The sequence below is a fragment of the Festucalex cinctus genome, chromosome 15, assembly GCF_051991245.1.
Source record: "Festucalex cinctus isolate MCC-2025b chromosome 15, RoL_Fcin_1.0, whole genome shotgun sequence".
Taxonomy (NCBI): Eukaryota; Metazoa; Chordata; class Actinopteri; order Syngnathiformes; family Syngnathidae; genus Festucalex; species Festucalex cinctus.
In genome coordinates, this window is record NC_135425.1 from 25,821,252 (window position 1) to 25,844,200 (window position 22,949).

The window sequence follows — 22,949 nt, forward strand, 5'->3', positions numbered from 1 at the left end:
TTTAGTCCCTTCCCTAAACAACTACGAAAAATGTCTGCACTGTATCAAGCTTTGTTGAAGACCACACGACCAGTTGAATCCCTCCAAAATGAGCAAACTGTTGTTTTTAGCCAAAGGCTAAAGATAGCGCCGGGTAGCTAAACGTCCACACGTTTGTTGACTTACTATTTACCATAAATGCCAACAAAACATCGAAACTATGAGGTAATATAAAATCATTCTTACCCTGCTTGACAGGAATAATGTCCAAAAACCTCTGTTTTGCCGACAATCGATCGAAGTGAGTGAGGCAACTGTCTTTTCCTGACTTCTGTAGCAGCAGGCAGCGATGCGTATTTCCTTTTGTTTTTGGACAAAATTGAATGGTGAGGGAGTGAAGATACCCTTCATTAAAAATATTTAAAGCGCCCTTTGTTTGCTTCAAAGAGAAATACCGGCGTCCTGAAAACTCCTGACCGTGAAATGACAAGGAAGATTTGACAACTTCTCCATTTCTGTGAATGCACATCAGCTTATCTCTACCGGTAAATATCGGAGGGTGGTGCTTGTCGCATTTAGTGGGTGGGGATGGGCGTGCCACGGTAAGGTCAATTAGCCAGTCCCTCATTGATCTCTGTGTGAATATCCAACACATCTATTTTGAATAAACTTACCTGTAGAAATGTGAATTATGGCCAGCATTTTGTGTGTCCTAAAAGTCATTTTCCGCACATATTTTCGACTGATACCTTACACATTCAAACTATTTATCATTCAGCATCAGCTGTTGGGTTTCTCCACCTGGATGCACGTGTGGCGGTACGGTGAACTCTCGGAGTAGTCGATGATCATGCCCCTCCCACATTAGGAGAGTTCAAAAGAAGCCACACTGAGGGGCTTATCGTACGCTGGGCGATCAACACGTCCTTTGGCGTTGACAGCCACGCAACGAGAGGCGTTTTCACAATGACCCCATCGCTCTTCATACGCATCCGCTCGCCGGCCCGCCAGGACAATGATTAACGACACAAAGACGCGGCCTCGGTAGTCGGACGCAAAGCAACGTCGGCGCGGCGCCAAGGGAGCGCGGTGGGAAGCTCTTACATGGCAACTTTGTGACAGTGAAGGATGCTCGGGGGCCGTCACACGGCCGCTTAGCAACCGCGGCGCATCGCTCCAACCTTTCAGAATTATTATTCCAATCAATACGGCAGGCTGACATTTGAATGGTATTTAACAGCCTTGTTGGGACGGGCCTGGAGTCGGACGGCGGGGCGGTGGAGGGGGTTATCGCCGCTTTGTGTGCGCTAAGGGTCCTGGGGTGAGGAGGGAAAGTGAAAATGAGCGACAGTTGGGGATAAGGGGGCGCATCTTTTGTGCGTGTGTGTGCACAGGCGGGTGGTGTTTAATGAAGTCTTGGGTGGATGCTGACACAGCACACACACACACACACAAACAAGCCTCTGGCATCCCGTAAAAGGCCTGCAGGTATTGATCATCGCCACTTTTCAGTCTCAGCACAGAGGTGGAGTGGGGGTGGAGGGGTTGATGGAGGGGCAGGGGCTTTCCCACCCAAAACCCAGAAGGCCTTAATAACATCTAAAATATGTGGTCATATCTAACGAATTTAGGAACTAAATCAGGATCAGGGAAGCATGTGGTGCTTGTGCTCTTTCTAAAAGTCAAAGGTTCTGTATTTGACCAGTCCGGTGTGTAGTTTAGGATTTCAAAAGGGTGGAACAATTCTCGTAAATTTCCGAAAAGTTCCTGGTAAACTTCCCAGGAGAATTAACTAAGAAATGGATGGATGGATTGAAGGATGGATGGGTGGATGGACGGACGGACGGACAACACTGGGTGCTTGTGGTTTGCAAGTCTGCCTCACAGTCGGAGTTTCTGATATTGGATCTTCATCTCAGAACTTTCAAAGAGTTTTCCTCAGAAATTCAAGTTTTCAAGTTAGGTTCACTAATTATTATCCATACACTGTCTGAATGATCACCCATCTCAGTTCCTGCCCTGTGACAGACTGGCAACCAATCCAGGGTGTAGTCCATCAACTGAGATAGACTCCACCTCCTTCTGACCCTGAATAAATATCCCAAACGGATGGGCGGTTCACCAAAATCAAGGTTTGAATCTTGATCTCAGACACTTTTTTTGGCAGGCAACTGAAGACTGCATGTTAGCATCAACGGTCTTCTGTCTCAACGGGCGACCAATCCAGGGTGTAGTCTGTCCGCTGGGGTAGACTCCAGCTCCTTGCGACCCTGAACAGGGTAAGCGGTCAAGAAAATGGATGGCTGCTCGGATGGAATCTTCCGCTTACTCAACCTGAAAATGCCTTTGATAATGTAACTGTTCATGCTTCGATTCGCGCTGGTGGCAGCAGGTGATGTGTCGTGTCCGGGTGGGCTGGATCTGGTAACAGCGTTCCAAATATAGCCCCCGAGGAGATGACAGAGACCGGTCGCTCTTCCGTCCCTTCCACCCGTAACATAATCGCCTATCAATAAGTTATTCTGGGAGGCTGCTGGGAGTATTAGATGATCGTGTTGTGGGAATTGGAGGGCGAGGGGGAGGTAGAGAGGGGTGCAATGGACCTGAGCAGTACAGTACAATCAGGGCGGCCTGCTGCTTACGGCTGTGAAATTGATTTTTTTTTTTTCTTGGGGGAGGGGGAGGGATTAGTCAATGTTCCCCGGACAAAAGGCTAAGCTATTTCATCTCATCTCATCTGGCCCTCGTAACACATTGAGCTTTCCAATGCCTCAAATTTGAATAATGAATATTCGGCTCCGCCGCCGCCGCTCCGGCGAGGGTGGCCGCGGCGGAATGGGTTTTATATATGATGGAAGGCCGAGCGGCGGCACGCCACAGGTCGAGGCGATAATGAGATATGGCGCCGTTACTGACGCAGAGGAGCCTGTGGTCACTTCTTTCGACGCACCGCAGCTCCCCGGGACTCAACTCGTCACCGGTCGGCTGTTCAAAGTAATTACAGCACTACCCTCACCTTACTAGATAGGCCCCGCCCGACATGGCAGTTGTTTTGAGTCAGCGCTGATTATCGGATGGTTCAATTTATATATATATTTTTTGCTTTGTTTTGCGAGCCAAAATTATTCGGATACACCACTTATTGGGTACCGTAATGCCCTGGCATATGGGCAAGGAGAGCCACAGTCACCAATGCACTTTCAGATGTCAATTGAACAGCACAGTCAAACACAAATAACTAAAAACACTCGCAAAGAGCAGCTCTAATTCCAGTTCCTGAACGTCACTCACTGGGCCACGCCCCTTAAAGGCACCAGCAGCCAATCTGATGTTGTTGGGGTTTTTTTTAGGTGTAAATAATCTGAACCAACAACTAAACAGATCATTTAACCCTTTTTTTTAAATGTTTCCTGTGTGTATAAAGTGCATTAAATGTGGGAGCTCGACTTTCCCTGAACTGGACCTCTTTAAGCTTCCAGCTCTCGAACCTTCTGATTCTGGAGAAAGAAAAATGTTTACTCTTCTTAAAATCCCAATAAAAAAAGGACAAAAATAATGCGGTCAAGTTCTTCAGAAATCGTGATGTTTTTTGAGTGAGGCTGGAACGGATGAATAGCACTGTAATTCATGTAGATGAGGAGAATTGATTTGATATACGAACTTGAAAAATTTTAACGCAAAAGTCAAGGTACCATTGTAACACTACTTTGATATGCACGCACCAGAAACTTTTCTTAGGTTGTCACGTTTAGTCAGTCGCTGAACCATCTTGAGGTGCCACAAGATGCAGCCTAAAGCCTTTCTCTCTAAATAGGAAAGTAGTACCGTTTGGTGTGAAGGAATTATGTTGAAGGTTATTTGAGCAAAAACGCACTCGACAGTGGTGTATCTTCTTCATCTGACGCGGCATGGCAAATTGCTGGCGCAGGTGTGCGGGGATGCCAGGTGCTCAGCGCTTAATAGTGCTGGCGTATCAATATCGGCGTCACCGGATAGGGACGTTAGCTCTCAACGCGAGCGAGGGTTGCAAATTTAGCTTTCAAAACAGAACACTTGGCGCGCTGGAGTTTGCGTGAAAGAAGATTTCAGGTGAAGGGCGGCCAGAGTTGGAGAAGGTCAAACACAGTCAGAAGTGGCAAAAGACTAATTGAAGGAGAATCGATAGAATATTCCGCAACGATTTTCTCATTCAAGGTTATCCGACAACAACAAGAGTTTGAGGTGTTGGGGGGGCTTGGCAGAGCCAGCTTGATGCCTCCCCTTTCGATCGGGGCGGCTATTTCCATATCACTCAAGGCGAACGCCATCAAAGAAAGAGAAGACGACTCCATCATGGTTTGGATCAGCACAATCACATTCGGCCGGCCGCTCGTAAGCGGGGCTCTCAAATTCACCGTCCGTCCTCCGGCCCCCCCCCCGCCTTCCCCTTCCCCATCCGTCAGTCCAAAAAGCCTACGGTCTATACGGCCACTCGTCTGCATTATAGATTAGACGCAGAGTCGGAGATTGGAGCGTTTTAATGAAATAAGAAGCGGGTCATGCGGTGGGTCTTTATAATGGAATAAAGCAAAGGCTGTAAGCTCAGGAAGAGCCGACTAAGTGGATTAGGGCCAAGACGGAGGGAAGGAGATTGAGCCCAATGACCAGGAAGTCGGCATCGTTTTTCTTTTACCACCTCTGCCCCCGCAGCATATTGTGTCGCTTTTACCCGCTGACTTTTCACTTTGGTTTGACTACTTGATACGAGTGGGATGATATATACAAGAAGTCAGGTATCATAGATAAGCAGACGGTAAAGAAAAACAGTTTTGGCTCCATCTGAGGCATTGGCTCTCCTGCTTCAGTACTACAAGTTCAACTGCTATTCCGTTTTTAAGAAACTTACTTATTCATTACACCGAAATGTCAATTCATTTGAATAGAAAAAAAAGTAGGGTAAAGGGATACTTGACTCATTGAGCCATTTTCAGCCGTAAAAAGTTTATATTTTTGTCTATAATTAATGTGGTAACTTCATTATTTTTCATGTACAATTAATACCTTTCAGAAGTCATTTTTCTACTTGCTGTCGACTGATGATGACATCATCACCTGTGCTGAGGAAGTAGGTCACGACCAAATCATAGGCTCAGTTTACTGACCAAACCCAGAAAACAGGTGAGCCATGATTGGTTGTTTCCTACTTCCTCAGCACAAGTGATGTCATCATCAGTCGACAGCCAGTAAAAAAAATTACTTTTTAAAGGTATTAATTCTACATGAAAAGTAATGAAGTTATCAAATTCATTCTGGACAAATATTAACTTTTCACTGCTGAAAATAGTTCAATGAGTCAAGTATCCATTTACGTCGCAACTTGAAATTGTCCAGTAATAACGAGACCCCCATTGCTATTCACAACCTATCTCGGAACGATGATGACGTCATACTTCCTTGACACCAATAACCTCTCACTTCAAATGTTAATTAGCAAAATCCTTGAAAGTCCCTTATAATATCCTCATAAGTGGGCATACAAGCGGAAATAATGTGAATTTCAAGATGACACTAGAAATATACATATTGCACACATCAGAAGCCGCCAATGAATTGAGGAATAAAACCAGCTAATCTGTCAATTAATCTAGATAACATGATCAAAAATCACGTTGCTATGCTCCAATATGTCAATGACAGATAATATTAATTAGAGTAGTGTTTCTAAAACTTTATTGAACATATTTTATATGAGAAAGGACTGAGGGGAAAACCCTATACTTCTCATTTTGCCCATTTTAATGACCCTCTTTATTCCAATCGGGTTTACTACCTCAATTAATCTTCCAATCGTGAAAATTAGCCCTTCATTTAAATGCTAATGCTAGTCACTGTTTTTTCATACCTGCTTCGGCATGTTAAGTTTCCTGTTGCTGAGGCGAATGTGCCGAAAGCTTTCAATCCTCCGTCTCGGTTGCGAGCAGGCAGACGGACGCGGAACATTATTTTGCCGCTCGTCAGAAAGTCGCAGCGCGACGGCCCAAAGCCGTTCTTATGGCGTCGCTCCTGGCGAGGCAGGTGCTGTTGTTTGCTGTGGCGATTCTGCGACAGGTGCCGGCCGAGTGTTTTGGAAGGCTCCATCCAAGGGGAAATATTTTGTCTTGCGAAACCAGATGCATTTCTGTAAATAGCAGAGAACTTTGCTTTTTTCCGGAGCGGCTGATGACAGTACACGATCGATTGGCGTGCATGGGAAAAAAAATTCACCAATGAAGAAAAGTTGTCGTAGTTTAAAATCCATTAATGCAATGGGGGTCTAAAGATCCGGTCCTCCACGTCATTTTATGTGGACCTTGTCTTGACATTTTATGCTTGAGTTTTATGAAGCGATTGGGATGAAGATCAGCACCTCCAAATCCGAGACCGTGGTCCTCAGTCGGAAAAGGGTGGAGTGTCCTCTCCGGGTCGGGGATAAGATCCTGCCCCAAGTGGAGGAGTTCAAGTGTCTTGGGGTCTTGTTCACGAGTGAGGGCAGGATGGAGCGGGAGATCGACAGGCGGATCGGTGCAGCGTCTGCAGTGATGCGGACTCTGTATCGGTCCGTCGTGGTAAAGAAAGAGCTGAGCCAAAAGGCAAAGCTCTCGATTTACCGGTCGATCTTCGTTCCGACCCTCACCTACGGTCACGAGCTGTGGGTCGTGACCGAAAGAACGAGATCCCGGATACAAGCGGCCGAAATGAGTTTCCTCCGCGGGGTGTCCGGTCTCTCCCTTAGAGATAGGGTGAAAAGCTCGGTCATCCGGGAGGGACTCCGAGTCGAGCCGCTGCTCCTCCGCATTGAGAGGAGCCAGCTGAGGTGGCTCGGGCATCTGGTTCGGATGCCTCATGGACGCATCCCTGGGGAGGTGTTCCGGGCATGTCAAACCGGCGGGAGGCCCCGAGGACGACCCAGGACACGCTGGAGAGACTATGTCTCTCGGCTGACCTGGGAACGCCTTGGAATCCCGCCGGAGGAGCTGGTTGAAGTGGCTGGGGAGAAGGAGGTCTGGGTTTCTCTCCTAAAGCTGCTACCCTCGCGGTAGTCAATGGATGGATGGATTTTATGCACCGTTTCCACCAGGTGTCTGACTAACATGCCAACAATATTTTCACGGTCATGACGGCCCCCCTTGAAGAAAAAGGGGCAACTACGATGTGACCCGTGTCAAAAATGATTTTGACACCCCTGCTGTAAACAACTGGCAATTGAGCTTCCCGGTAGTAAACGTGGAAGCTGAGAACGAAAGGTGCCACGGAACACCTGGGGTTAGTCAAGATGATTAAAAAGTAGCCGCGCAGTAGCTGAGAAGCGCTAACACCGCTCGTAGAAGCCCCAAAAAACCTTGAATGACTCTCAGTCACCGCGCCTCCGGAGTGATACTAATTAAACCCTAACCGGCTTACGGGGACTTCCCGAGCTACAAAGGTTTCCTGTCCGGGCGCCATTGAGCTCGACGGCGCCGCATCCGCGCGGCCTCCGGGCTCCTCCATCTTCTTGTGAACATGCGCCCCGTGTCCTCTGCTCTCTTCACCGCCATCGGGTGTCTTTCCCCCCCACACCATCTTTTGATTAGCCGCGGCTTTGACTTTGCAAGGCAACTATTTTGAAATAAAAGTTTTTTTTTTCCTCCCGTGCGCGTCCTCTGCCGACGTGAAGGTGAGCGTACGGGAGGTATAAGCCTGGATCAAAGGCAGAGCGGGAAAGAAAGAGGGAGGCAGATGATGGATTAACTGCTAGTTTCATGGGACGAGCTCGGTGTGTGCGCGCCCGCGCCGAATGATGTGAGGCCGGCTCAATATTATTATTCGCCGCTCCGAGGGAGGCCGTCGGGATCGCCAACCCTTCGGCGCTTCCTCGCCCTCGGTGGCTTCATGACAGCGATAAGTGGGAAACCATGTAATGCGACCACTTGTTCGAATTGTGCCCCTCTCGGCGTTGTCGAAATTTGTCAAAATTTTTGGTTCCAGGAAGGCTTTTGGCCCCTAATTAAAGTGAACTTTAACTTTTAAAACAGGAATACGTTTATTATATACACACACACCGGTATATATATATATATATATATATATATATATATATATATATATATTAGGGTGTTAAAAAAATCGATTCGGCAATATATCGCGACACTACATCGCGCAATTCTCGAATCGATTCAATAGGTGGCTGAATCGATTTTTAAACTTCCATTTTTAATGGAAAAATATTCAACAAAACATCTTACTTTGGGTTAGGGTTCACGCCTTAAGCATGGAAGAATGTTGTATGAACGGAACATTAAGCCTTAATATTTTATGTTAATGCTGTTCAAGCATGAAACAGATTAAAACCTGTATAAGAATGAAGTTTCAGATAAAATACAATACAATATAATACATTTTCATTCAAATCTTACACTCTACAAGTTTACTGATTAGTATTTTCTAAATTTGAATGAAAAAAATCGCAACAATCGACTTATAAATACGTATCAGGATTAATCGCTATCAAATCGAATCGTGACCTGTGAATCGTGATACGAATCGAATCGTCAGGTACTAGGCAATTCACACCCCTAATATATATATATATATATATATATATATATATATATATATATATATATATATATATATATATATATATATATATAAATCGAGTCGAGTTGGTTTCCATTTGTGCAGTTGTAGCACCCTCTGGTGACTAGTTTTTTTGGGGGTTTTTTTTTTAGTGCAGTTTAATTTTCACAAGGCATGTTTTGGCCCTTCTATGTTTAAAGTCCACGATAATGGTCAGATAAGGGGGAACATAATATACTTGTGAGTCAATATGTGGAGAACTCAATTTATTGTATGTATTAATTTCTTATTTAACGAATATAATAACCAGTGGCAGCAAACAGTTGGATATCAGTTCAAGAATAGAAACGTCCATGGCAGTCATTACATTAAAAAATGATATCACATAACAATTGATTGCAAATTATTTTACGGACCCCCAAGTTATTGGCTCGCCGTCCCCCCCCAGAGATGCGAGTTGAAAACCGCAACATTGACAACAGCGCCCGGCCCAAAAAGGCCTGATGACAAATGCGTCCTCATATGTGATGATTTATGAGACGACGCTTGTAAGTGATTTGATAATCGCAGTTGATATCGCCTCACAAGAGGAACGCCAAAGTCAGCAAATTCCTTGCTTAGCACCCCCCAGCGTTAAAAACATTCTTTCAAATCCGCAAATACAATCACGAATCCTCGCCGCTCGCGCCTGCACTGTGTCTCACCCGGGCGGATGACATACGGGCGGGGGGGGATCTCTTGATGCCGCCAACGCTCTTTAATGCTGAAAGGCATGCTGGGAATCCTAAGTGGAAGAACACGGGGCGAAGGGAGGGTGTCCTTGGGATGAACATTAATTAGCATCGCATTATTAGGGGCGCGCCACGTTGCAAAGCGCCGCCTTTACCTGCGCATAAACAAGTCAGCACTTGTCACGGTAGTGTGAACAATCGCGATGTGAATTTTTTTTTTTTTTTTTTGTTAAGCAAGAGATGGAAGGACGTGTTTGGTGTAAAGTTTCAGGCGATAAGTGAAGTTCCATTTCAGCTTTTTTTCAGTTTGGTTGAGAGCCGAATTTTTGGACGAGTTCTGAGACATAAAATTCTCAAATTTTCTGGTTGAAAACAGATTTGGTTGAGAACAGAAGCGTTAGAAAACCGAGGTTTGACTGTATTTTGTCATGGTTAATTTATTCTGAGCTCATTTTTTTTTTGTCTTAAACATCAGACTCATGTCATGCTATGTAGTTAGCTAGCTTTCCTCCCCGAAAAAACGGGTTCGCAAACGGTTTTATTTTGAAATATACCGGATTTACTTTGATGCGAGGCACCCAACTTCCTGTCCGTCTCGTGGTACCAAAGGGAAACAAAATTAAATTTAAAATTATTAACAGAATATATTTGACAGGTGCAATGACAAATGTGTTTCTAACCTAAAAGTTCTGAGAAAGTCTTATGAAGTTGACCTGGAAAGATTATAGTGCATTTTTAGATTGATCTTTTGCCGTGAGATTTTTCACATGAAGGCTCAACAAAGATTGGGAAAACCCGCCCAGCACCACAAACGGCCTTCGCAGAACTCACTCGATGGTTGCAATTCAGGGTTTTAATGAGCCGTTTCTGCAAAGGTACATTAAGGCGCAAAAAATAAATAATAATAAATACACATAGAGAAGGGTATTTATGACATCCTTTGCTCTTATAGATTGCAACCGAAAAAAATAAAATAAAAACGGGGGGTTTACGTAGAGTTTACCAACTGAATTATTCAAGAAGCGAGTCACATTTCTGCATTCCATAACGCACCAGACTAATAAACAATGTCATTTCTGCATTTTTCAGCACTAATTGTCTGGCTAAGTGCGCCGCGGTGTCGTCACCTCGCCGCTACCCATCACCCCCCCATCAGACCCCTCCTCCTGCCCCGCGGCTTTGGGAAGCTCTCGTCTTGCTATGACTAATGATGTTCTCTCAGTCTCAAGGTTTTAGCGGGATAATTATATTAACCCTTGTCCTCTGGCTGATCCCGGCTCAGCTCCTTCTCCTCGGGCAGCCTCTCTTGACACAGTCTCGCCGGAATTAGAAGCTAATACAAACCCCACCCCAACCCCGCAAGGGCGCCTTGCACTTGTGTGTGTTTTTGGTTGCCTTTTTTTTTTTTTTCCCCAGGCTCGTCATTGAAAACCAGGCAGAGAAAATAAGGTCTGTGCGAGAAAAACGGAAGCCTTGTGTTAGCGTCAGGCGCGAATCTCCACAAAGTTCGCGCGGCGGCCACTTTGCCTCAAAGCCAAGGCCCGCATCGCTTCTCTTGTCGACTACAAAGCTCAGGAGTCTGACACGCGTTCGCACAAAGATCCATCACCTCGGGGGCTTTGAAGGCACGACCCTTTTGGGGATTTGCACAATAGTAAGAGCCTCCGCCTTAAACTCCCCCGTGCTGTGCTGGAGTTTTTTGTCTCTTCATCACTTCTGCCGTCCCTCTTACTTCTTGTGTACTGTAGTATCTTAAATCATTGGCTCTCAACTGTTGTCAACTCGTCACTCCGGGACTCGTATTTTCCTAAGAAAATTTATTGTTCAAAAATAGCCTGTTAAACTGACGTCTTATTTTTAAAGGGATAGTTGGGATTTTTTGACATGAATCTCTATTTCATCCTCACCTCCAGTGTGTGGGATCATCACTGACTTCCTCCTGACAGCGTTCTGTGACTCGTGTTCTGGTCCGGTGTTGGACGAGAGGAAAATAGTCCGGCAAGTTGGCTGGGGCCACCGAAATAAAGTGTTTTTCATCATGGTGGATGACTGGTTAGCACGTCCGCCTCCCAGTACTTGAGGGCGCAAGATCGAGTCCAGGCTTCGGCCTTCCTGGGCGGAGTTTGCATGTTCTCCCCGTGCCTGCGTGGGTCTTCTCCGGGTACTCCGGTCTCCTCCCACATTCCAAAGACATGCATGGCAGGTTCATTTAACACTGAATTGTCCCTAGGTGTGCTTGTGAACGCGGATGGTTGTTCGTCTCTGTGTGCCATTGCGATTGGCTGGCAACCAGTTCAGGGTGTACCCCGCCTACTGCCCGAAGCCGGCTGGGATAGGCTCCAGCTCCCCTGCGATCCTTGTGAGTTAAAGTGGCTTGGAATATGGATTGATATTTAATCACTTGCATCAGTCAGTAGAATGTGAAAATCCAGCGCTACGACATCCCATCGTGATGAGATTTTTGCCTTCTGGGAAAGCTAACATTAGCGCTTAGCAAGAGCGGCATTTGTCGATGAATTAATAAGGGTCACTCGTGCAGTGGTCAGCAACTTGTGAAGGTCCTTCCATTCCCGTCTGATGACAAAGAATATGCTACAGCCGGCGCAGCATAATACATTTTTATTAGCAGCACGCCGAGATGTGGCGCTTTGTCGCAGCGCGTCCTCTGGCATCTCAACTTTTTGCTTTTTTTTATAAAGATATATACAGTTAGTCATTACTGAAGTAAAAAAAAAAAAAAAAAAAGATTAACATTTTAAAAATATGTCAGGTGCAGCTGCGAATGAAGTATGAATATTTTTTTTTAAATGCGTGAAAAACAACAACATCTGCACAAAGGCAGGATGTTCAAAAACAGAAAATTAGAATAAATCACCAAACAGCAACCGGCGAGATGAGTTGTATAAACAAAACATGAGGGGTAAAAAGAATAGTAAAGTACTGAGGGGAAAAAAAAAAAAAAAAAAATCAAGCGGTAAAACATCAGGCACTGTGTACATACCGGAAGAGCAAAAAACGTGATCTGCTGAGAGAGTGTAGAAGCCAGCCAATGAACAGATGGCTGCAGTGCTTTTAAAATAACTTTAAAATCAACCCAATTGGAAGCCACGAGAAGCTAAACAAGGATTATCGGCACTTGGAATCAAGAAAAAGAAAAAGGGAAGAAAACACTACACTTGACTGCTGACTTTATCCCAGAGTTGCAAAATCGCGGCCCCTAATTTGACTGTGTTCCCTTGATAATCTATTGCAAAAAAAATAAAAAAAATAAAAAACTTGGAATCAATAAAATGCTCAAAAACTCACTTTTTTGAGGGGGGTGCATCTTGGTCAAAATGTAAAGTCAACAAAACAACATCTGTTTTGTAATTAAGCAAAGTAACTATTTAAAACTAAAATAGTAACAAAAGTTCTCTTCATTAAGGTGACTCAAAGGTATTTATGTAACAGAAGAAAAGATTTTTGCTCCTCTTTCTGCTCTGTGTCAAGGTCAAATCTGTCACCGTATCACAGTAACGATCTTCAAGGAAAAACACTGTTTAACTCCCAAAAATATGGATTTTTTTTTTTATGTTTTAAGTGTCCCAAAGACGTATTTATACGTTTTGTTTTTTTTTTTGTTTTTGTTTTTTTAATGCTAAAGCATACAGAAGGCTTTGATGCAGCCTCTCAACTGCAAAGAACGGTTGCAGAAATGGTAGTTATTACACAAACGGCCAGCAGGTGGCAGCAGAGCAAAGGAGATCAACCAGGGCCTAGAAAAAAAACTAAATTACAATTTGAAATAGATTTGTGAAAACTGATGAAACTTAGCTATATTCTAATGCTAATTGCTGCAAAACGGAAACAAATAGAAACATACTTTCTTTTCCTGATATAAGAAGAGACTTTAATCTTTCTTTTGATAGGTTCCATGCTTTTAGAGCAATAGAACACAATATTCTGTGGGCCTTGCAAAATCAGTCAAAATCCAGTAAAACAGCCGGGAGCAAACGGGATTGCGAAATGTGAAAATGGCTGTGAGTGAATGAGTTAATATCAAATGAATGTTTCGTGAATTTGACACGGCTCAGAGTGTTTTTAATTACCCGGCGTATTTAAAAAAAATCATCAAACATGCAGAATAAGGTTTTCAAATGTTGTAAAATTGCATCTGGTCATTTCCACACCACAACCACGAGGCACTCAAAAGCAGCCTCAACAGTCACCTCACCAGCTTTCTCACTGATGCGCATGCACTCACGGCCAACAACGAGGCGCTCCAAGCAATTGCCTTACCGACTTTAACAGAAAGCCGGGATGCAGCATTTTCTCAAAACACCGCTTGTGAACAAGTCAATAGATGCTGATTCTTAAGACAAACAAAAGTGCCTGAATCCTGTTTGGTAAAAAAAAAAAAAAATTCCACTTGAACTCATCTGTCGTCTCCCTAAGCAAAAAAAAAACAACACACAAGGAGCCTGCTGTGTTCACGACACGGGTCCTTTGAGGTCTGGACTTGAGGACACGATGTGCCCGGGCTCCATTATTTAGTGTGCATACTTGACATCGCTGGTGGCTTAAAGTGAGGCCGGCGCCTCCGCCGCAATCCGACCAATCGGAGCGCTCTCACGGCTGCGTGCGCCGGCCGAAGCACGCACGCCACTGCCATTTACGGACTCTCCAATAAATAATTAATCGACCAAGTATATAGAAGTATATATCTGGCGGATCATCTCCAAAAAAACGCACTTTTTTAGATGAGTGAAATTGTGCGAGAATCATGAGCGATGCCACACGGAAAACGATTAGCGCGTAGGGGTGGCATGGACTGCAATGTCAAGCAAGGTCATTGGAGTGTTTTTGCAGAAAATATAACTTTCCACTGGGGAAAAATTCTGCGTCACGAATGTATACTAGTTGTGATGTGCCGGATTAAGGAAAATACATTTTGCTACACAGTTTAAATTGAATTTAATCTAAAAATGAAAAACAATTGGTCTTTTATTATTAAGTGAAATGTGTTACCTTCACTTTGAGTATTCATAATAACCAAGCAAAACATATATATCTTTCATCTGATTATTTGATAGTAAGATATGTAAAAAGAATACCAAAATATTCTCTCGTTGAGAGCCAAAAAGTAGGTTGAAGGCAGCTGGCAAAAAAAATGGCATATTTTCATATTCAGATTTTTCCGGTACATACCAAGTTTCCCACACTCTCACCAACAAAAGATTTAAAAACATCATATTGTACATGTTTTTTCAGAGGCTATTTTTCAGCAAAACTTTTTTTTTTTTTCTTCCCTAACTTTTACGATAGCGTTCTTCTGTGCTGCAAAAGTGGGAAAACGCATCCCAGGGTGAGAAGATGAGAACAACTGCACTTTAGTCTCGAAGACTCCCTAAGAATGTTTTTGCTGGCTCAGTTCTCCAATTAAGGCCCAAAGCGTGCTTACGTCAAGTTGCTTTTGTTACTCCCAATTCACCTTTACTGCAAAGCTGAGACAAAAAAAAAAAAAAAGTGAAGGGAATTAAAAATTGTAGATTTAAAACACCAAAATGCTATTCATGTAATTTTATTCTACGAAAGTCCGTTGGCTAAATGCTAACAATTAATGTGAAACGCAATAGACAAGGCTAATAGCAATTAGCACTGATGTAAACCGTCAAACAGAATTCTACTCTAACTCATTCAAACCCAAAAACGTAAATAAATCAGTTTTGAAATACTTTTTCCTTCACTCCCAAAAACATATTTATACGTTTTGTTTTGGGGTTTCTTGTGTTTTTTCTATGCTAGGACATAGAGAAGGCTTTGATGCAGCTTCTTGCCTGAAGAGGTCGCTTACAGCAATAGAGTTTTTACCAAAAAAAAAAAAAAAAAAATGGCCAGCAGGTGGCAGCAGAGTATAAGAGATCAACCAGAGCCATTTTGCAACAAGCTCTTTTTCCCAGTGTTTGTGAATAATGATGAAACTTAGCTATATGCTCATGCTAATTACTACAAAACGGAAAGAGAAACAAATATTTTTTTTTTTCCTGATGAAAGAACAGAATCTAATCTTTCTTTTGGGAGGTTTTTATAGCAATAAAACATAATATTTTGTGGGTCTTGCAAAATCAGTCAAAATCCAGTAAAACAGTCGGGAGCGAAGGGGGTTGCTTCAGTCAAAATGGCTGCCAGTCAATGAGTTAACATCCACGAAGAGGCAACAGGAGCGACTGGGACTTCGGGATGTTGCTCATTGGCCATTTTGGTCCTACAAGGGAACTTGACCCCTCCCCCTCCCCCAAACGAACCCCAAGTTTGCAGTTCACATGACAGAGAGAGATTTGAGGACAGAGGCGGGATCATGGGTTACGGACAACCTGTTTGTTCTGGAGTCTGGAGCGAGCGCACCCGTGAGGGAAAAGGATGGATGGAGCGGAGCAAACCCACGTCTACAGGCCAAGGCGGCACTTGAGGAAAATCGATTCGCTGCCTTCAGCGGGAGAAATTTATGAAGCTACAACATAAACGCAGTCATGTCCAATTAGCTTCTGGGAATTTACAAGGCGGGAAGGCGGCGTTGAGACGGGGGGGGGCAAGCGCGCGGGTGATAAAGACTTGAGTTGAAACCAATAAGGCGTGCGACTGATCAATGATCGCGGCTTCGCGTGGTTCCCGCGCTTCGCTCGGTCGCTTCCCGCTGCGCTAGCGACGGGACGCCGAGGGCCCCCGACCCCGCCCGCTCTTGGCTCCAGGAACTTGTTTAGTGGAGCTTGGCAAAGTGTGCTCATACGGGCCGGGAAAAGTGAAATTCAACACCAGCAAGAAACACGAGATGAGTGACTGAACGACCGGATACGAAGGTTGCTCTGCAGAAGGGGTCGTCTGGATCTGCCTGATCCTCTGCGGCCTGCAAAATTTCATGTGGGTATCAAATCAATACAGACCAAGGGTCTTGGTATAGTTAACAATAACGGCGAACCAATAACCAAGTGATAACTTAACTCATTCACTCGCCGCCATTTTCACATTTCGCAATCCCGGCTGTTTTACTGGATTTTGACTGATTTTGCAAGGCCCACAAAATATTGTGTTCAATTGCTATAAAAGCATGGAACCTATCAAAAGAAAGATTAAAGTCTCTTCTTTCATCAGGGAAAAAAAAAAAGTATGTTTCTGTCTGTTTCCGTTTTGCAGCAATTAGCATTAGAAGAGAGCTAAGTTTCATCAGTTTTCGCAAATCTATTTAAAATTGTAAGTAATTGAGCTTTTTTTTCTACATGGCCCAAGTTGAGCTCCTTTGCTCTGCTGCAAAGAACAAAAAAACGTATAAATACGTCTTTGGGAGACTTAGAGCATTAAAAAAAACGTATTTATACGTTATTGGGAGTAAATGAGTTAACTACATTTACACAACCTTGTATATCGTAAAAATGCCCTTTTGTTTTAGTCTGTCCATCATTTCCATACTTAAACTTTTCAGATTACTTGTAAACATATTCATCGACAGCTGTACGACGTAACATTACATCGAGGTTCGAGGAGTCATTCTGGAATTATACCATAAAATTCTGTGAATAACACATACAACACTCCACCTACTCACCCCACAAAAAGCACAATTAAAAAGCATTTTTTTTTTTCTCCTGGGTATGATTTAATGTTTTTGCAGAGATTTTGACACTTACTGTGACTTTTTCAGCTTTCATCTAAAAAACTAAAACTAATACTAAAATTTAAAAAATAAATAAAAAATAAGTGATAAAAATAAAAACTCCTAAAAACTAACAAATATCCTAAAAATAATTAAAATTAGCTCTCTTCAAACGATTAAAATATTTTCACAAATTAATTGCGCACAATTTTTCCGTAATTAATCGCGATTGATTGCAATTAATCAAATGTTTCTCTTCGGCTTCTACTTCTTTCTTCAAAGTTTGTAACAGATATTTCCTTGAGTAAAATCTTGGAATTCATGTAAAATCATCCTGTTACAAAGTTTTCTTTGATCCTTGAATAAAATACTTCTGATGTAAAAATACAGCTGTTTCACAAAACGATCAAAATGGACTCAAACGATTCTCAGAACTTCTCGCTTACAGGTTTGGTTCTGCTCAAGAGCACGACACTCCAGCGGCATTGGTTTGAATAGCCCCGTGGAGGAAACCTGAGCAGAAAATTTTGCTCTGAGATGATACACCAAAAATGCAAATCACAATTCTCCAAAAGCATCAAACAAGTAAATCACAAAGTAAAACTACCTTACAGTCTGTTTAGTCATCTTCATGTCAAGACTCCTCCAAGTTTGTCTGCACAGTTAACCGAGTTAAATGTTTTTAATGCCTTGACGAATTTAGATTACCGTATTTTCCGCACTATAAGGCGCACCTTCAATGAATGACATATTTGAAAACTTTTTCCATATAAAGTCGCTACAGTAGAGGCTGGGGTTACGTTATGCATCCATTAGATGGTGTTGCGCTAAAGGGAATGTCAACAAAACAGTCAGATAGGTCAGTCAAACTTTATTCATAGATTACAAACCAGCTTTCTGACAACTCCCAAAATGAATAAACAGCTGTTTTATTATTTTCTCTGAGGTAAAGTATTAGTGTTAGCTAGCGATCCAAGATGGCGGGATCTTCTGCCGATCGTGCAGGGTCACCGATAGCGTCTTGACAGCGAGACCTGTTGCGGCTCAATATTGATCCATATATAAGGCGCACTGGATTATAAGGCGCATGGTCAGTTTTTGAAAAAATTGAAGGCTTTCAGGTGCGCCTTATAGTGCGGAAAATACGGGAATCTCCAGAGTTAACGCATTAATTTTGACAGCCCTACATTAATTTGAAAAACAAAATTCAAAACAAAACAAAACATCGCTGTAATGAAGAATCAAAATGGAACCCAAAACTCTTGGAACCAGTTACAGTCCCGTACTGGCTGCTCAGCCAAACATTCCCCCATCCCACCCGTCTCCAATTTGAGCTGCCGGAAGAAAGCAGCGGAGCATCTCGCAGTCGCCGCATAGCTTCGGGGCTGCAGACAATCAAAGCAAGCGAAGTTATGACACGAAGAGTAAAAAAGCAGGCACAGCAGAAGTTGGCAGGCAGACTTAGAGAGAAAACACTGGAAGAGGCGCGAGCGACGGCGCCTTTTTTTTCTCCCCGCTGAGGGACGGCGGAATCGGGAATCGGTGACTACAAGTAAAGAGAGCGATAAAGCCCCATTAACGGCTGCTTCCAGCTGCTTTCTCGGGCTCTGCCGCCGCATGACTCCCCCCCTTGATGTTTGTTTATCTTTCTTCTTATTTATACCCGTAATTGCTACGCCTCTGCCCGCTCTAAAAACGGGCAGTGGCGCCATCATTAAAGATACAGCCGCTGACACGACTTCACAGAGGCACATGCTCAAAAGCCAGAGTCTGGACACGAGGATACAGTAGCGGGCGAGCAAACCGATTAATTGGTCATTGGTGGGACTGCGCACGGGGAGGAGGTGATGTTCTAAAGTCTTCGACTCGTGTCATCGCGGCACGGTGAACCCACGCGCTCTTTTATGTCATTGTTCACGCCGCGGCTATATTACATTTTATTTGGGACAGGAAACAGGCAAGTCCAAAATTCGACAATTTCAGAGATTCGTTGATAGATTACTATAAAATTGTCTTGAAATGAACATTTGAATCAGCTATGACAGTGAAGTAAATTGCTGAAGGAAACACGACACAGGTAGAGAACAGCTAAGTAGCATGGCTAACATTAGCTCATTTACGCTTTGATGTTACTTAACTCTTTTACTGCCACACGTTATAAAAAAAAAAAAACTTTAATATGACAAAGGCTTCGATCGTTTACGTCATACTTGAAAACGTCCTATTTCATCAGATTTCCTCATGTTTCATTGTAATTTCATACACATTGAGGCCATTGAAAAGAGAGACAATGCTGCCATCTGCTGGCCATAGATAGTGAGTGTTTTTGATTCCACAACTCATTGAGCAGGCAGCGCGCTGCACTTAGGGGGTGAACTGCCCAATGATTTAAAAAAAAAAAAAAAGGTTGACAACATTTAACGTTTAAGCGAGGCCTACATCATGATTTTACTAATCGTTATTAAACGTTTTTGGCGGTCAAAGAGTTAAAGCAGAGAAATACTCTTTTTTTTTCTTTTCTTTTTTTTTTGACAAATTTGAAATTTTATTATAACTACTTTAAAAAGAGTGTTTTAACTGTTTGACCACCAAAAACGTTTGACGTATCCCAAAATCTTAATGAATGCCGCCATAAACGTTAAATGACGACAACTACGTTTTTGTGTTTGTTTGTTTTTTTAATCAATGGGCAGTGCAACATCTTGTGGAGCGCTGCCTGGTCAATGGAGTTGTGAAATCAAAAACAGTCAGTACCTATGGCCAGCAGATGGCAGCATTGTATCTCAATATAACTTTTTGCAAAAAGCTTGTTTTCTCCTTTTTCTATTTTTGCTTATGTCACTCAAATGACCTCATTTCAAATACTGATTACTAAAGAACATAATGAGGTAGAAACTAATGAAAGAATGGAATCCAATCTTTCATACGGTATCCACCGTGTTTATGTAGTCACCGTGGACAACATTCTATTTGCCTTGAAAGATGAGTGAAAATGCTTGAAATCGGCTGTCACTGTTGGGGTTGTTTTTTTTGGATAATGTTTGGCAGTCAAATAGTTTTAATAAGTTTAAGTGTGTTAAAAAAAAAAAAAAAAAAAAAAATCCTCTCACAGTTTTTTGTCTACCATTGGCCTGGGACGTACGGTACAAGTACATTCCCCGCAGAAAAACAGGGATTCGCTGTATTCCGCCATCTTACAAGTTTGGGACACTACAAACAAAGTACGTCTCATCTCACATTTGACGCTTCAGTGTCATTCAGGAACATCCCGTCGGAATGTCATCTAAAATCCAACCTCACCCAGAGAGGGTGCAGGCTCGTCCCGCAGGCGTCCTATCCGCCCAAAAATCAGACAAAATGAGAATGACAGCTCACAAATGTGCACCATCGCATTTTTTTTTTTTTTGTGTCGACACACCCAAAAGGCTCGCAAACTCGACTGTCTCTTTGCCGTAAAATAATTTGCGTTGGGATCCCGCCCTAAATTCGGCTGCTCAGAGCGGCAACTCTTCGCCGCAAATGGCGGAAAACGGTGCGCGTTAACATGAGATCACAGCGATGTTTTATTTGTGTGTGTGTGTGTGTGGGGGCGGGGGCTTATGTGTGAGGATGTGGAGAAATCCCACCGCCAGCTGTCATCTGTATGAGATGGACCAGACCAGACGGAGGCGCTTTGGAAAGTTGAACTGAGGGGATCTCTCGGTCCGAAAATCGCGTCGGAAAAAGTTTCCAAAAGTCGAGCACAAAAATGTTGATCGTTACGGCATCCGCACAGACATTTTCAGTCCACGGACCCATCAGGATGTTAGGTTTGATTATTCCATCGATTATTTGAGGGAATAATTGACAGGATAATCAATACTTTTTCACGTTTAAACAGCATTGAAATCAAATATTAAGGTTTAACGTTCCATGAATATAACATTCTTCCATGCTTAAGGTAAGCATAAGTAAGATGTCTTGTTGAATATTTTTCCATCTAAAATGGATGTTTAAAAATCAGTTTCGTCCGCCTTTTGAATCGATTCAAGAATTGCGTGCTGCAATATCGTGATATACAGGACTGTCTCAGAAAATTTGAATATTGTGGTCAAGTCCATTATTTTCTGTAATGCAATTAAATAAGCAAAATATCATACATTCTGGATTCATTACTAATCAACTGAAATATTGCAAGCCTTTTATTGTTTTAATATTGCTGATTATGGCATTTTCAGCCAAATATCTTATCTCAAAATATTAGAATATTTCCTCAGACCAAGTAAAAAAAAAATGCTATAGGCTTGCAATATTTCAGTTGATTTGTAATGATTCCAGAATGTATGATATTTTTGCTTATTTAATTGCATTACAGAAAATAATGGACTTTGCCACAATATTCTAATTTTCTGAGACTGTCCTGTATTGCCGAATCGCTTATTTATTTTTTTCAACATCCCTACATTCCACAGTCAGTGCTCTGTTAATGTCGGAATAGCCGCTTGAAGGCTAGCATAACGTCTACGCTAATTTACATTAGCCTGCATTTGGTGTTTTCGCTAAGTATGTTAGCATCAAGCTCGCACGGAACTTGTTTGTCCGTTTTAGAATTTTGAAATGGAAGTTTCACTTGAAGCAGCCGCGCTTTGCCTTATTTTGAGGGAATGTGCAGGCGCGAGGAAATACTTGAGAAAGTTTGTTTTAATAAGTTTTAAGTGTGTTTAAAAGCGTATCCCTTGTGATCAAGAGGGATTGTCTGTAAATCTTTGCGACAGGCAACAGAGTAAAAACTTGGGAGATGGCGCCTTCCACTTTTTGCAATGAGACAGGTGGTGAGTTTTAGAAGATAAGACGCGGCGCCACGTCGGCCGCTGTCACTCACTCAGCGCGGGCGTTTGTCGCCTCCCCGGTCCGTTCGGAAACACGCCTGTCTCATTTCACCAAACGTTCGAGCTGCCCTCGTGTACGCGGCAGGATAAAAAGAAAAAAAAAAAAAAAAAGAAATGTTCAATTTCCCTCGTCGTTTACGCGGACAGCTCGTGTCCTTCAGCGGCGAAGGCGAGACACCTGTCTGATGGATTCTGCCTGCAGCTCACAAGCTTGATGTGAGACAGAGGCGGGACTAATTCATCGGAAAGAAAAAAAAAACAAAACAAAAAAAAAACATACCGACGTCAAATCCAGCGCTGATCACCAGTTTCTTCAAATAAAAGTCAGATTAGCGCTAGCGAGCGAGGCAAGGTTGGGAGTGGCGATGGCGTCTCTGAATATTTGATGCCGACGGATGGCTGTTCACTCCAGTGGAACAAAACCGCAAACCGGAATCCAGTCGCTCATCTGGAAGAGGTTCTGTAAAATGTGAAAATGACGGCGGCGCTTGAGTGGTCTTCACTTTGTCCGGGAAGACAAAAATCGAAGCTAACGCGTCAAAAAGACGCGACTGACGCTCTGTTTTGTATGCGTTGCTGCTGCTCGTGTGTCGTTGAACGTTTAACTTCTGTGCTAATTTGCGTTTCATGTTATGTTGTTGTTAGCATCAGGAGTATTATAGTTTGGGAATTCAGTTTTTATTTCATTTTGAGTTTTTTTTTTTTTTTTTTTTAAGTTAGTTTTAATTAGTTTTCAGGGTGGTTCTGTTATTTTTTATTAGTTTTAGTTATTTAATAAATACTTAGTTTTAGTTAGTTTCAGTATTAGTTTAAAAAAATATATTACTTGTGTGCAATATTAAAAAAAAAAAAAAAAACGCAGGAGTGACGTCATCTGAAGATGTTTTTCTATTGGCCGCTGCTAGATGACATCACTTCTGATGTGACACACTTTCAAACGTCCTTATTCCGGTTAATATCAAAATCTACTTAAAATCACATTTAAAATCATCCCCAAAGGCTCATGCAGTAAGTTAATTGCCAAAGACTAAAACAAAGGAAATTTTTGCTATAATTATAGTTAGTTTTGTAACACAAAATGTAGTTTCCGTTAGTTTTCGTTTTTTAAAAAAGCATTTTAGTTTTTATTTTACTTCATTAAAGGCCCAGTCTGCCAGTTTCACTCAGAGA

General features: G+C 42.7%; 1 protein-coding gene across 7 annotated transcripts in view; it reads left to right on the forward strand.

Moving 5' to 3' along the window:
* The window catches only part of ntng2b (netrin g2b), a 69,306-nt gene that overhangs the window by 19,647 nt on the left and 26,710 nt on the right, over positions 1-22,949 (forward strand). The window lies entirely within an intron of this gene.